The 15,841-nt window shown below is 41.9% G+C and overlaps 1 pseudogene; it reads right to left on the bottom strand.

The window, feature by feature from the left end:
- Positions 1-1,000: 1,000 nt before the first annotated feature.
- On the bottom strand, positions 1,001-15,481 carry LOC101707213 (cell division cycle protein 16 homolog pseudogene; annotated as a pseudogene).
- Positions 15,482-15,841: the final 360 nt, after the last annotated feature.

The following is a 15,841-nucleotide window of genomic DNA, read 5'->3' as shown; positions in this document are numbered from 1 at the left end:
CTGGGTTCCTGGAGCTATCTTCAGAGGGTTTTCTAAATGACTTTTTTTCTTTTGGGGTTAAAATTTTTTTAATTAATTAATTTGAGGCAAGGCCTTGCTGTGTAGCCCGGGCTGGCCTCAGACACACACTCCTCCTGCTGGGATTACAGGTGTGCACCACCATCTAAATGATATTTTCTTTCCTTCTCAGCCTCTTCATTTTCCTCCCTTCTAAAAGTATTAATGTGAAATTTGGAAGGGAGCCATCGCCTTGACTTTGGGGGACCTGGGCTTTGAGCCTGGACTGTAGCATCTGACTCCCGAGGCCTCACTAGATCTCTTCAGAGCTTGCTCCGCTCTGATGGCTGGTTTTGCTCTCAGGGTGTCCTGGCTTCCCCAGGGAACTGGGCCTCTGGCACCGTTGCAGCTGGCAAAGGGCTTCCTACCTTGCTGTGTGTCTGCACAGCAAAGGCCTGTGAGCCTGCTGCGGTTTCATCCACTTTCTCTTTCCACACTTCTCCATGCCTTGACCTCTCTCATTCCTTCTTGCCTGCTGCACCCTGCCCTGGTTGGTGGTGAAATGGGAATGCTATTAGATTTCACTAACTGAACTACCAGTTCCCTTCTTTCCCTCCACTGTAGTCCCCCCAGCCCCAGAACGGGCCTCCTGCCACCAGGCTCTGTTGAAAGGCCTCATTTCCGACTGTGGTCAGGGGTGACCAGCTGCAAGCCCTGTGAGATTAGAGACTTCTACCCAGAAGGTAAGCCCTGTGCCTTTTTGTCTACAGTTGTACCCAAGTCATTTCCTAATAAAGTATCATGTACCATCCAGATGTCTTTGGCCTGAATGGAAAGGCTTGGGTGGTCGCCTTGCTGGAGCCTGTGTGTGGAGAGGTAAGGCACAGAGAGCTTCAGTCATTGCTTCAAGAGGGCTGGTGAGAGAGTCCAGAGGCTGGCAACCCTGAGAACTCTCAAAGGATCTAGGATCAGGGTATTCTTACCTAGGACTGGCCCTGGTCCCTCAAATGGACACATTCTCAGGTCCTGGCGGGAAGAACTCAGGTGGAGCCAATGAAGACTGCCTGTAAGTGGAAGCTGAGAAAATGACCTGGGACCAGCTTCAAGATCCTTTGAGAACCTGTATCCTGCTAGAGGGAGGAGTGGGCAGAAGAGACCTAGTCTGAGTGAGGAGGCCCAGCTAGGTAAAGAAGGGGCAGGATCATGAAACAAATTTCTGCTGAATGAAATAGTTAATTATAGAAAAAACATGAAACAACAAACTAGTTAAAAAGGTGAAGACTTATCTGTGTTTGCAGTGGAGAAGATTCTATTTTTTTGGTACCGGGGATCGAACTCAGGTCCTTGCACTTCCGAGGCAGGCGGCAGAACCACTGAGCTAAATCCCTGGCCTGAGAAGATAGATTTTTTTTTTTTTGGTACCAAGGATCGAATTCAGGTACTTGCACCTGCCCAGCAGGCGGCGAAACCACTGAGCTAAATCCCTGGCCCGAGAAGATATTTTTGATGAGACAAAAAAAATTCCAAACAGAAAAATAGATTTGACTGTATACAACATATTCACTAAAGGCAAAATGATAAAAGCAGAAAACTACAAGTGTAGGGAAAAAGCCACTTTGCAACATATAGAACAAGAGCTTTAAAATTAATAAAAGATGAATCCTCCAATTTAAAAATGGAAAAGAATAGTACACAGAACAAATAAGGCTAATAAATACATAGTCAAGACATTTTACTTCACTAGAAAGCAATTAAAACAATGAGAGACCATTTTTCTACAATATCCAGCATTGATGAGGGTGGGAGAATAGGATATTTGTACCCTGCTGTTGGAAATCTAAGCTGGTACAACATCTCTGGAAGGTTGATTTGATATATTTAAAATTTTAAATGCTTATTACCCTTGATACAGGGGTAGTACTTTTAAGAATTCAACCTAGGAAGATTCTCAGACAAATAAGTGAACATGTACAAATTTATTCACTTCAGTGTTGATGACAATACTGAAAAGTTGGAAGCCACTGTAATACCTATCAACAAATCTGATACATCCTTTCAGTGCTGTACTAGGGAGTCATTTAAAACAGTGTTATGAATCTAAACTATGACACATTAAGTGTGGAAAGCAATTTACAAAAGAATGTGTCACAGTGAGACTAGGCTAAAGTATGGCCATGTATATATGACATCATACATTATATCACAGGTAATGGTCTCTATATTGAGTATCTCTGGATATCTATTTTTTATTGAATGAGATAATGTACTTGAGATAAAACATGGTTAATACTTTATAACTTTAATACTTTATACTTTATAACAATACTTTATACTTTTAATACTTTATAGCTGGGATTTAGGAAATGGGAGTGGAGAGGGTGGTTGGTGCCAGATGTTGAGGTAAATTGTATTTTATTTTCAGCTAAGAATTTTGGGTTTTAGCCTGTGGCCATGTGGAGGCAGTAGAACTCATTTCAGTGAACACTTATGGAGCATCTGTATAGACTATCCATTTCACAGTTTAAAAGGCTTCTTCCGGCCGGGGATTTAGCTCAGTGGTTTCGCCTCCAGCTGCACAAGCACAGGGACCCGAGTTCATTCCCCTGTACCAAAAAAAAAGGCTTCTTCCTAGAGTACACTGCTCCAGAGAGTGAGGTTTGTATCAAGGGAAGGTCAGCAAATTGGCTTCCTGGGGTGCATTGCCTTGGGGATTTCACCAGGACCTGGGACCAGCAAACCTGAATCTGCCACTGACTTCCAGTCAGTAAGTATAAAGACTAACGTGCACATTAGAATGATTAGAATGCCACCATGTTAAAATTTTATGAGACATAAGTGGAATGCTGCAATGTGACATATTTAACACATTGATTTTGAGTCAGTATTAGTAGTAGTGCTAACAATGGTGGCTCCCACTTATTAAACATTTAATGAGTGCCATTAAATATTTTTCATGCATTATATTCTGCAATCATCAGAATAACTCTTTGAGGTAGTGCTGTGGTTTGCATGTTGAGTGTTCTCCATAGATCCATGTGTTAAAGGCTTGGTGCCCAGGGTAGTGCTATTGGGAGGTGCACCTGTGGACCTTTAAAATGTGGAGCCTAATGGGAGGTCTTTAGGTAAATGGGATGTACCCTCAAAAGGGATTATGAGACCCCTGCTATATCCTCTCTCCTGTCTCTGCTCCAGCTTGAGACATGACCATTTTGTTTCTCACGTTCTCTGCCATAATGTGCCCCCCTCACCAGAGGCCAAACCAATGGAGTCACCCAGTCTTGGCCTTGGACCTACAAAATTGTGAGTTCAATAAACTTTTTCTCTTTATTTATTTTTTTGAAGACAGGGTCACCCTCTGTAGTTCAAGCTAATCTTGAACTCACTATGTAGCCCAGGCTGGCCTTGAGCTTGAACTCCCAGCAATTCTCCTGCCTCAGTCTCCTTAGTGCTGGGATTACAGGTGTGCACCACCACTCCCAGCACTTTTTCTCTTTATAAAGTTCTTCAGGTATTTTGTATATGTAGTAACACAAAGCTGACTGAATCAGGTAGGTACTACTGTTAATCTCCACTGAACAGAAGAAGAAACAGACTTCAGAGATGAAAGAAATTGACCAAAATCATACAACCTTGAGATGGTATGAGGTGGGATGTGGCTTCATAATTTGGCTTATTTTATGGTTTCCATTTCTTTCCTATGCTGAGCATTTATGGTTTCCACCATGTTCCCAAGCTCCTCTGTCTGTATATCTTCTTTATCTGTATCTGCTCTATAATCACTAAGCATGGCTTTCATTTTGGTCACCATCTCTGCAGTTATCTGGGAAATTATTTCTGCTTTGATTTTTTTCTAGAAAAACATTATTTCTGCTTTTGATTTTTTTCTTGTTCATCTGCTTTGTTACTTCTGCTGTTACCACTTCAGAGAGTCCTGGTGGGTGACTTTCAGATTCTTCTACCTCATTGGCCCCCGGGGTTTGCCTTTGGTGAGCTGAAAGTCTGGGGGGATGGCATGTTGTTTAAATCCCTTCTCATTTTCTTTTTGTTTTTAAAGTTTGATTTCTGGGTTGATGATTGTAAATGGCTTATGGCAAGTAGCTTTCTTGCCAGTATTTAGAACCCTTAGGAAATGACTACTCATAAGCGTCTTCCAGGTGTAGCTGGCTTTTGGGTTTTGAGTCTGTTGTAAGATCCTACCTCTTCAGCTTATCGGGGTGAGAAGTTTCTGCCTACTTTTCCCAGCTACCAGTTCTTTGGCACTGGCCTATAGGTTTTGTTTTTTTTAAGACCCTTAGGCAATCTCAGTCTTGGTATACCAGGAGGAACAACTGATTAGCACAGTTATGTCAGAAGAACAACTGATTAGCACAATTATGTCAACTTGGCTAAAGTAGTACAATCAACAATAACAATAGCATCAAATACAGCCTGAAAAGTGACAAACTGTGATAACTGTTAATTTGCTACCTTTAAACGTATGAACTAGATTTGTAGTTATATAACAAAATCTAGAACAAATTTGGAAACTGTTTGCAATAAAAAAGCCCTAATATGGCAATTTTAGGGCCGGGGATTTAGCTTAGTGGTTCTGCCACCTGTCTCTCTATCGGAAGGTCCTGAGTTTGATCCCTGGTACCAAAAAACAAACAAAAAAATATGGCAATTTTACCCTTAGGGGAGAAGATTTAAAAGGGATTAGGGGATAAGAAACAAATGGAAAAAGAGGAAGAGATCAGAAGCAAGGCTGGAGGACAAACTTTAGGAAACTAGTGAAGACAGGTGGGAAAGAAAAAAGGAAAAAATAAAACCAAGATCAGAACAGGAAAAAATAAATAAAATAATAAAAATAAAAAGAACAAAACAACAAAAATCTAGAAACTGTGTTCAAACAATTAAGAAAAAACAAAACAAAAACCAGAAAGAAGCATAAAAAAGAAAGAAAAAAAAAGAAAAGGAAAAAGAAAAAAGAAAAAAACCCCAAAACATCCAATTCAAGATGTGTCTCTGCTGTCACTGGTAGGCAATGTGGGCAAACAAGAGTCCAGAGCTAAATTGATTAATCCCAGAAAGCCAGCTGTAGCTTTACAGTGGAGTAGTGGATAATCCCAGCCAGCCTGCCCCTTTAGTTCCTCTGAAGTTCAGGCTGGTTTCTGGCTATGAGGCTGGAACTGGATTCCTTGAGCCTACAACAGTCTGTGTGTCTCCTCCTGGCTTAAATTGTGCTTCCTAGCCTCTTGCTAACTTGAGCTTGACACCCATATCAAGGCACGGGGAGTCTAGATGGAGTCTGCTCACAGCTGTTCTGAGTGCTGAGTTCAGTTGGTCCCTCTCCGAGATGGCTACTGGCCAGTTGCCCTCTCCTGGGTGACATCTGAACCCAGATAACTCACCAGCCACTGCAGTCTGGTGTGTCCTCTGCTGCATTACACTGGTGCATTTCTCTGTGGAGGCCTCTGGGGTCACCAGTAGTCACCATGCATCTGTACGTTCAAACTGCCATTCCCTTGCCAAGTGTCAGGGCTCTGGGAGAGAGTATTGCTTGCTACCTCCCTCCTCTTTGTTAAAGCCTCTCTCTTTGCTCTCCCTGTGGACTTCAATTCTCACCTCAGATCCTTCCTGGGTCCCGGGGACCCACTTCTCCCTCCTCCTTCTCACGCTGCTATATTCCAGTGTCAGGACATCAAATCTCAGAGAGGCTCTTTCTCTGCTGCTCACCACTCCACCATGTTCCTGGAAGTCACTTGGTCTATTTTAGATAGTCACTGTCAGTTATGTAGCAAACTTATGCTAGGCACTGGGGTAAGCAAACAGTAGTGAGCAAACCTGACACACCTCAGGCCCTTCTGGAAGCCAAGAGTTCAGTGGAGAAACATGAGTCATATGGTCACAATGACATGTAATTCAAAACACAGTGAAGAAAAGGTAAAAGGAGCTATGAGATCTTAAGGCAGGGGCACCAGCCCTCATATGGGTGCTGGAGGAAGCGACACCTGAGAGAAACATGGTAAATCACATTTAACCAGATATCTTAAGTCACTTTCCTTGTTGCTGAGACACAATATCTGACATTCACAACTTAAGGGAGGAGAGGCTTATTTTGGCTCATGTTTTAGAAGTCTCAGTCCTTGCGTGGTTGGGTGGCATGGTGGCAGGGTCTGCCGGAGGGAAACTGCTCACTCACCTCATGGCAACCAGGAAGCAGAGAGCCGAGGGAGGAGCTGGGAAGGGAAATGCACCTTTCCGGGTTGCATCCAAAGTGACTTGTCTCTTCCAACCAGGCCCACCTTGAAACAGTCAGCTGTAATACCCCAAGATCCAGTCACCTTCCAGAAGTCCCACCTATGAACACATGAGGCTCTTGGGGGACATCTGGTCATAACCGTAACACTAGGTGAGGCGAAAGAGGGGAAGGAAGAGCATTGCAGATAGAGAGAACAGCATGTGCAAAGGCCTTGAGGCTGGAGGAACCCTGGCATGTACAAGAAGTAGAAAAAGACCAAGGTGGCTGAAGCACAGGAGAATGACCCAGGTGAGGTGCTCAGAAGCTACAGTCCTGGTATTCAGCTCTGCATTTCCAGTGAGAACCTTGGTGACCCAAGTGACTCACCTTCTCATAGATCCATTGTTTTCCCTGTAGTACTGAGGCCTGGATCAAAGGACCCATGCATACTAGGCAAATGCTCTACATTGAGCTACATCCCCAACCCTCTATAAAAGAATTTTACTTTGGGGCTGGGGATTTAGCTCAGTGGTTCCGCCACCTGCCTGGCAAGCACAAGGTCCTGAGTTTAATCTCCAGTACCAAAAAAAAAAAAGAATTTTACTTTGAATTCAATTCAATTTTACTTTGAATTGAATGCATAGTGGTGCATGCCTGTAATCCTAGCGCTTGAGAGACTGAGGTAGGAAGGTATCCATTGCTTTGCTTTTTTTGTCGTTTTTTTGTTACCCGGGATCAAACTTGGGACCTTGCACTTGCAAGGCAGGTGCTGGAACCACTGAGCTAAATCCCCAGCCTAGGAGGGTATCCAGTTCAAGCCCAGCCTGAACTACATAGTGAGACCCTGTATCAAAAAAAAAAATCTTATTTAAATTTTGAGACAAGATTTCACTAAGTTGCCCAGACTAGCTTCAAAGAGATCCTTCTGTCTCAGTCTCCTGAGTAGCTGGAATTAAAGGCAATGCCCTCCCCCTTCTCTCCTTCTCTTGTCTTGTTTCCTTCCTTCCTTGCTTCCTCCCTTCTTTCCTTGCTTCCTTCCTTCCTTCCTTTTGAGAGGGTCTTGCTATGTAATTCAGATTGGCCTTGAACTATGTATCCCAGGCTAGCCTTAAACTCGCAGTGATCCTCCTGCCTCAGCCTCTTGAGTTCTTGGATTAGAGATGTGTGCCACTACACTCAGCCCTTTCCTTTTTTAGATTAGTTAACGTTTTTTTTAAGGAACTCAAGTGTTCCTGGGCTGAGAGTCAACCTGTTTCTTTAAGGTGTCTTTGCATATCTGATTTCTGATTTCTATCACTTAGAATTGAAGTTGAAGTTTCAGGGAGCAGCCTTATTTCCCTTACTGAGTTTCTGGAAAGCGCCTCTATCTAGCCTCACTGGTAATACAGTGTTCCATGTTGTGCTAGGCAAAGGGCTACAGAAATGTCCTCTTTACAGTCCCCTGCATAGTTCACAATCTTGTGTGGAATTTAGATTAAAAAAATAACTAGTGAGGACCGGGATTTAGCTCAGTGGTATACCACCTGCCTTGCAAGCACAAGGTCCTGAGTTCCATCCCCTGGCAGGGTGGGGGATCACTAGTGAGTACTTACCTAGATGTATACTTTTGTCATGACTCATCAAATTACATTGAAAATGGGAACATTTTATTTTATATGAAACACACCCTAATAGAGTTGTCTTTAGCAGAAGATATGTATATCAATATGCAAAACATGGGGCAGAAGTATAATATCTTGTTTCCAATATTAAGCTGGGCTCCTCTTCCAAACTTCTTTTTTTTTTTTAGGTACCAGGGATCAAACTCAGGTCCTTGCTTGCGCTTGCAAGGCAGGCGGTGGAACCACTTACTGAGCTAAATCTCCAACCCAAAACTTCTAGATCCTGATAACTCCAAACTCTTCCATTTTTTCTGCCCCCCTCCAAGGGATTGCAGCTTCTTTCCACGGTTTTTTCCTCTTGTAGTTTGGTGGTGGTTTTTAATTCTTTTCTCAGACCTTCAATACATGTATAACCCATTCCCTATATTAATTTCCCACCAGTATCTCAAAGCTGGGTTTCTAGGATGGGTTTGATTGGGTTCCTGGTCTTGAATACAGTGCTGACCCACCTCCCATGGGAAATGGCAGGCCAGGAATGATTACCACACAGCAGCATCTTGGCTAATTAAATGCTCATCTGCAGTTGGTTTTGATGAAATGCCTACTAAAGCACTATCTTAGGAGACCGTGTGGCTGCTACCTGAGCATTAAAGTAAACAATTGCTTTGAGGGCTAAGAATGGTTTGGCTTTTCTTAATGGCATGGAATCACTTATAGAAAGAAAATGCTTACACCTCAGGCTATGGTAAGAGCTTTCTTTTGGGTGGCCCCAAAAGAAACCCTTCTTTATTGAGCTGTGGGGTATTGCTGACAGAAACACAGGTAAAAAATAGAAGCAAAATCAAATTGTATTTGGGACTAGCATTACTGTGGGAATACACATGCCATGATAAACTATGGACATATTCAAAGAAGTTGAGGCAAGGGGAAGCTTTTAAAGGCAAAAATGAGGAGGGTTACAAAAGATATTTTGAAACAATAATCTCTGGACACAAGGGTTAATGACAAGGGTGACATCAGTTGGGGGTTGAATACAGACTTGTTGGTTCTTGTGAGTCTTTTTATTGTCTAAGAGTGTAGAGGCCTTTATGTAAGCCTGCGGTTCTGGCCATCTTTTGTGATAAGTTAGGTTTTATTTTTTTATTGTTAAGTTTGACACAAGCGACTCCATTTCAACCAATTTCATAGGGGTCAACTTCAGTGAAAATCAAACCCACGTTTAATTTTGTGAGTTGTGGAATTAAAGAGTTAGTTGAAATCAGAGACTTCCTGTGTTTCTAATGAAATTAGTTAACAGCATTGATTCAGAAAGAATGGAACCTGAGAACCCTGAGTGGGCATTCAGGTAGACTCAAATAAATTTGAGAATCTTGAAGTTCTGAGAGTCTCTGAGCCTCCTTCCACAGGAGTAAAGCAGCTTGCCCTCCCTTGTCTGAGGGAAAGAGCATTCCCTTGCTGAAGATAGTAATAATATAACCAGGGACCGTTGCCTCGTTAAGGGGATTCTCCTCAAGACCCACTCCAACTACCGGTTAATTATCTCTAGAATTATATCAAGGAACAGATTTCCCCATGCTCCTGACTATAAATTGTGGCCTGGGAAAAGATAGTTAATACTATAAGATAATTGCACAGTTTTGCAATTTATATCAATAGAAACCTGGGCAATATGTTTGCCAATGGTTAGACCAAGTAGTATAGAATGTAACACTGGACAAGGCTAAATCTGTTGATATGGGTATACCTACCAGCGAGTCTGGGTGTATGTTGTGGGGTCCTGCAACTATAGGGACAGTCTGCTCAGTGAGCTGACCAAAACTTGGACTCAAGGAGGATGATGGGATCTCAGAATGGCCACTATGGGCAGCAAAAATAGAAGTGCTAATCAGAATGTTGTGATCCATATGGGACTTCGGAGATGGTTAATGGATGATTGTATTCCTAGAGATAAAATAGCCTGCTAAAACATTATTTGACCCATCATTATAATAGAAAATATTTCTGGTGGACAAAAAACCAACTTTAGTCTCTATAATGGAAAGTCCTAACTTTGTTTTTCAGTGACGGAGTTTGAATCCAGGGCGTTGCAGATGCTGAGCTGCACTCCCAGCTAAAAAGACATAGCTTTTCACTCAGTTCCAGAACCAAGTCAATTTGTAACCCTAGAGTACCAGCATGGAAGAGGGGTCAGATTTCCTTGAGTCAGAATTCTGCTGCATTGGCACAAGAAAATGCTATAAATCCTTTCCCCAGCCATGTTTAAGGGACCTGCAATAATTTACTAACACTACTGTGTACCTTTTGAGGAATATTAGACCCTTTGCACTGCTTTAATCAAATATCATAGCCTTAGATGGCTTATAAACAACAGAAGTTTATTTTCCAGAGTTCTGGAGGCTAAGAAATGTAAGATCAAGGTGTTGGCAGATTTGGTGTCTCATGAAGCCTCATTTCCTCAAAGACACCCATCTTCTTATTGTTCCCTCACATAATGGAAGGGTAGGGAGTTTCTTTTTTTATGAGAGCACTGATTCCTTTCATGAAGACTCTGTCCTCATGACCTAAGAACCTCCTAAAGGCCCTGTCTCCGAATGCCATTATCTTGGGCTTAGAATTTCAGCATAGAATTTTGGGAGGCTATTAGATATATAGATTTAATGGAATATCAATCAAAATACCAGTAGCATTTCTCACAGAACTAGAGAAAACAATCCTAAAATTCATATGGAAGAAGAAGAAATCTGGAATAGCAAAAGCAATCCTGGGCAACAAGAGCAAAGCAAGAGGCATCACCGTCCCAGACTTCAAGTTATACTATTGTAGAATCCAAGAGACAGAAAAGCCCAATGGGAAACAGAAGGACTTTATTCCAGGTTTTAGGTGAACACTGGCTCAGCAGACTAATGTCCAAAGGACAAGTTTTAAACAAAGAAAAGTTCTAGTTTCTATACATTTGGTTGAAGGGGTGGTCTTTTTAGTGACATAGCAAGTGAGTTTACAGAACACAGGACAAGGGCAGTTTTGTAATTTAGCCTTGAAAGCAGACAGAGCTTTGTGAATCTTGTGAGAACAAGATGACATAAACTTTGTTCATAGGATGTAGTTGCCAATTTTATGTGTACCAGAACAAGGAATTATAGCAACAGAGAAAAGGGGGGAGGTGATTGGAGGGGTGATTGGAAGCCTGGGAAAAACTTGTTTTTCTTTAAGTCCTTCTTCAATACTACAAAGCTACAGTGATTAAAAACAGCATGGGGGGGGTGGGGGCGGGGATTTAGCTCAGTGGTCCTGGCACCTGCCTTGTAAGCGCAAGGTCCTGAGTTCGATCCCCGGTACCCAAAAAACCCAGCATGGCACTGGCACAAAAACAGACACATGGATCAGTGGAACAGAATAGAGGATCCAGAAACAACTCCAAGCACGTTCAGCTATTTGATCTTTGACAAAGGGGCCAAAAACACATTGAAGGAAAGATAGACTCTTTAAAATGGTGCAGGAGGGCCAGGGATTTAGCTCAGTGGTTTAGCTGCCTGCTGCGCAAGCGCAAGGACCCAAGTTCAATCCCCGGTACTAAAAAAAATAAAAATAAAAATAAAAAAATAAGATGGTGCTGGGAAAACTGGCTATCCACATGCAGAAGATTGAATCTAGAAGGCTGGGGATTTAGCTCAGTGGTTCCGGCGCCTGCCTCACAAGCGCAAGGTCCTGAGTTTGATCCCTGGTACCAAAAAAAAAAAAAAGATTGAATCTAGACCCATATCCCTGACCATGTATTAAAATAAAATAGATCAGAGATCTAAATGTTAAAACAGAAACACCTAACCTGCTAGAAGACAAAAGAGGTAAAACTCTTGAAGTCATAGATATGGTCAAGGACTTTCTGAAGAGAACCCCCAAAGGCACAAGAAATAGTACTAAGACTCAATAAATGGTATCATTTCAAATTAAAAAGCTTCTGCAGGGCTGGGGATTTAGCTCAGTGGTTCCAGCACCTGCCTTACAAGCCCAAGGTCCTGAGTTTGATCCCTGGTACTGGAGGAGGAGGAGGAGGAGGAGGAGGAGGAGGAGGAGGAGGAGGAGGAGGAGGAGGAAAAGAAGAGGAAGAGGAGGAGGAGGAAGAGGAAGAAGCTTCTGCAAAGCAAAGGAGACAATGTAAACAGAGTGAAGATATCACCTGCAAAATAGAAAAAAAATTTTCCAGCTAATCTTTGGATAGAATGAATATATCTGTATCTATATCTATATTTATATATATAATTAGACTCCCAAAATAAAGGATCCAAACAAAAAATGGGCAACTGAAGTGAATAGACACTTCTCAGAAGAAGTACATATGTCCAATAAATACACAAAACTATCTTCAATATCTCTGGCCATTGGAGAAATCCAAATTAAAACAACACTGAGATTCCAGAAAGAATAGCTATCATCAAGAAATCAAATAATAATGAATGCTGGTGAAGCTGCAGGGAAAAGAAACCCTTCTACATTGTTGGTAGGAATATAAACTAGTACAACCACTATGCAAATCAATGTGGGGATTTTTCAAAATACTAAAACCAGAAATTCCTTTTGACCCAGCTATTTCCCACCTAGGAATTTCCCCCTAAAAGTTAAAAACATCATATTATAGTGATACATGCATACCCATGTTTATAGCAGCACAACTCCTAATAGCTAAATCTTGGAAATGGCCTATATGTTCATCAACAAATGAATGGATAAAAAAAAATGTGGCACAGGGCCGGGGATTTAGCTCAGTAGTTCCGGCGCCTGCCTTGCAAGCGCAAGGTCCTGAGTTCAATCCCCAGTACCAAAAAAAAAAAATGTGGCATTTACACGCAATGGATTATTGCCTTGCCATAGAGAAGGATAAACTTGAGTCATTTGTAGGAAAATGGTTGCACCATGAGACTGTAATGATAAGTGAAATAAATCAGACACACAAACTTAAATGTCACATAGTTGGGCCGGGAATTTAGCTCAGTGGCACTGCACTTGCCTTGCAAGTGCAAGGTCCTGAGTTTGATATTGGTCCCCCCCCCCAAAAAAATAACATAGTTGCTCTTATGTGAGAAATCCAAAGCATAAATAAAGAGAAAAATAAAGATAGATAATAGGAAACAAGGAGACAGATCTTTTGTGAAAGGTGAGGGGCAGGAGAAGGGGATGAGAAAATGAATTAAGATATATTATTGCACATGGTCCAACTCCCCATGAAGATTGTAATCATAATATAGTGCAAACGGTTACCAATAAAAAAATACAAACTAGAAAAACTTGAATAAAAATAATACAGTGAAAAAAATTTTGGAAGGATATAAACATCTCTTCCACTACAGGCTCTAAAGAGATACTGATTTCTGGGAACATAAAATACCATTGTGGCCCACCTGTCAAGGCAAGGGCTTATAATATCCAGGTTAAAAAAAATAAATAGAGCTTTGGTCAAAATGTTGCTTTTTTTTTTTTTGACGGTTTACCTTTTTATTCCAGTAGGTATAACTATTTTGTAGTTCAGAGACTTAGAACATCTGCTGCAAGGTGTGCTATCCAGTCTCTCAAGGCAGCCTCCGGTCCTAAACACAGAGATGAAGTTTGGGTTCATGTTGGAAAGTGGGAAATTCTTAAATGTGCCAAGGGCATCAGGGAATACTGAGCTACACCAGCACAGGCTGGCCCGGGACCACTGTCTGCAGTCACATGGTGTGGTCTGACATAGATGTCTCTAACATTATGTCACTTTCTTTCTTTTTTTTTTTTTTTGGTACCAGGGATCGAACTCGGGACCTTGCGCTTGCCAGGTAGGTACTGGAACCACTGAGCTAAATCCCCAGCCCATCATGTCACTTTCATTCATTTCAATTTCAAAAGTTTCTTCCAAGGAAGGCCTGGCATCTGGAGTTTTCCTGGAGTATTCCAGGGTGCAAGTCCCGTTTCTTCTGCAGTCTGTTTTTCTACTTCAGATTCCCTGAAATTCCACGGAGGTGAAATAATGTTTTTTAGTGTCTTCATTGTATGTACATCAAGGTCATAACATTTTAATTTGTATTTAATATCTGCTCCAATATAAGCTTCAGAATCACCAACGTACATTTCAATGCAATGACCAAGCATTGTAACAGAAAGTGTGTCATCTCGTCTGAGACCAAGGGCAGTGTGAAAATAGTCCATAGCATTCTCAAAGTTGCCCATCAGACTATGGATATATCCTATGCCAGAATAGGTAGATGCATTCTGAGGAATTAATACCAATGGCTGCCGGTGGTAATCCAATGCCTCAGCATATTTTCTAAGTTTTCTGCAGACATGCCCCAAGTTGTTCAACAAAGGTTCCCATTTGTCAACTGTTACCTCATTTCCAATTGCTTTAATTTTTTCCAAAGCATCGAGAAACCATTTTTCTGCCGTTTTCCATTCTCCATTCTGAAAGGCAACCACACCAATCTCATGGATGACAAAAGGGTCTTCTGGTGCAATGCTCAGAGCTTGACCAAAGACTCTTTCAGCCAGTTTTGAGTTATTGGTCAAACCATATTCTAATCCAATATATAGCATTGGCAGATGACACCCTTTCATTAGCTGTGCTGCTGTGAAGTAGGCAGCCATGGCCTGGTCATGCTCACTCTCAACAACAAACGAATGCCCATAGGCTATCCACATAGGCCCGTAGGTCTTCTCCAGTGTTGTAGCTTTGCTGAGATATCTTCTGGTGTGTTCATTTTTATGACCAACCATGAGATAATAACATCCCACTGCAAACCAAGACACAGGATTACTAGAATATAAATCCACCAGTTTGTGAGAAAGATAGAAAAGCTCATTTGCTTTATTCAGCTCCACAAGCGTTCCTGTGTGTACAGGTAAACAATTTGCATGGAAAGGGTCTTTTTCCATTACTGCAAATGTAAGCTTATAGCAGATCTTAAAATCACAGTTATAATAATGTCTTTCAGCTAAAGATACTACCACATCCAGATTCTCTTGCAAGCCATCTATAGACTCAGGGATGACAGTTTCACTAGGCTTATTATACTTTTTAAATTTGTTCTCAAACAGAAAACGTAGTAATTCCTGTTATTCAGTACAGAGCTTGTTAAGAGGTAGTGACTCAAGAAGTTCTTTTTCTTCTTGTGCTGTCAACGTGGTGTGATGTTAGAAGATCAAATGCTTCAAAACAGTAGACATCAAGCTTCAAAGCTTCTTTATAACTGTAGGTAGCTAGGGTTCAGTTATCTAGAGCATCATAGATTTTTCCCTCTTAGAAGACAAATAGAACTCTTTATTGAGGATTGTGACATTTCCCAGTCACTGGAGGAGTCTTTCAAGCTGTTTTCATCCTTCAGGTATTTTTCAAATTGTCTTTTGCTCATTGGTTCCTCCATATCAAGAATATCAACAGTCTGCTGATACTCTTGCAGCATAATGACATCTGGCTGCAAGGTACCAACATGCTTCATACAATTTGTCCAATTTTCATGACCAAAGTGCATGGACTGCTCTGTGATACTGTGCTGTCAGATAAAGACACTGAGCCAACCAATAAACATCCTAGGGCTCCTCATGAGAGAGCGAAGCTACTTTGTCTGCCCAAAACAAAGCACGTTGATACTGTTGTTGGTCCAGGTACTGCCACACGCGCTTCCGAAGCCACTCCAGGTTCATGGCCACACAGCTGGGGAGCAGCCCATGCCCCAGAACTCAGCTGCCTAGCGCCTCTGGGTGCCCACCGGACAGCCAAAGTGTGTTTCTTTATGGGCCCAGTAGGCTCAAAGATCACCTTATGGTAATTTTCCTAGGTTTTTTTTCCCTTCAGTACAGGAAATTGAACCGAAATCTTTGTATAGAATAGATAAGTGCTCTATTGCTGAGCAACATCCTCAGCCCTTTTAATTTTATTTTGAGCCAAGCTTCCACTAAGTGGCCCAGGTTGGCTTTGAACTTGGAATCCTTCTGCTTCAGCCTCCTGTGTAGTTGGTATTATAGGCATGGGCCTAGCTCCCCAGCTAGCTCCCCAGCTCTC

This window comes from Heterocephalus glaber, unplaced genomic scaffold (assembly GCF_053883595.1).
Source record: "Heterocephalus glaber isolate CG9 unplaced genomic scaffold, H.glaber_assembly_v1.0 deba00001479, whole genome shotgun sequence".
NCBI classification, from domain to species: domain Eukaryota; kingdom Metazoa; phylum Chordata; class Mammalia; order Rodentia; family Bathyergidae; genus Heterocephalus; species Heterocephalus glaber.
Note: the sequence above shows the minus strand (reverse complement) of the source record. Positions and strands in the feature narration are given on the sequence as shown.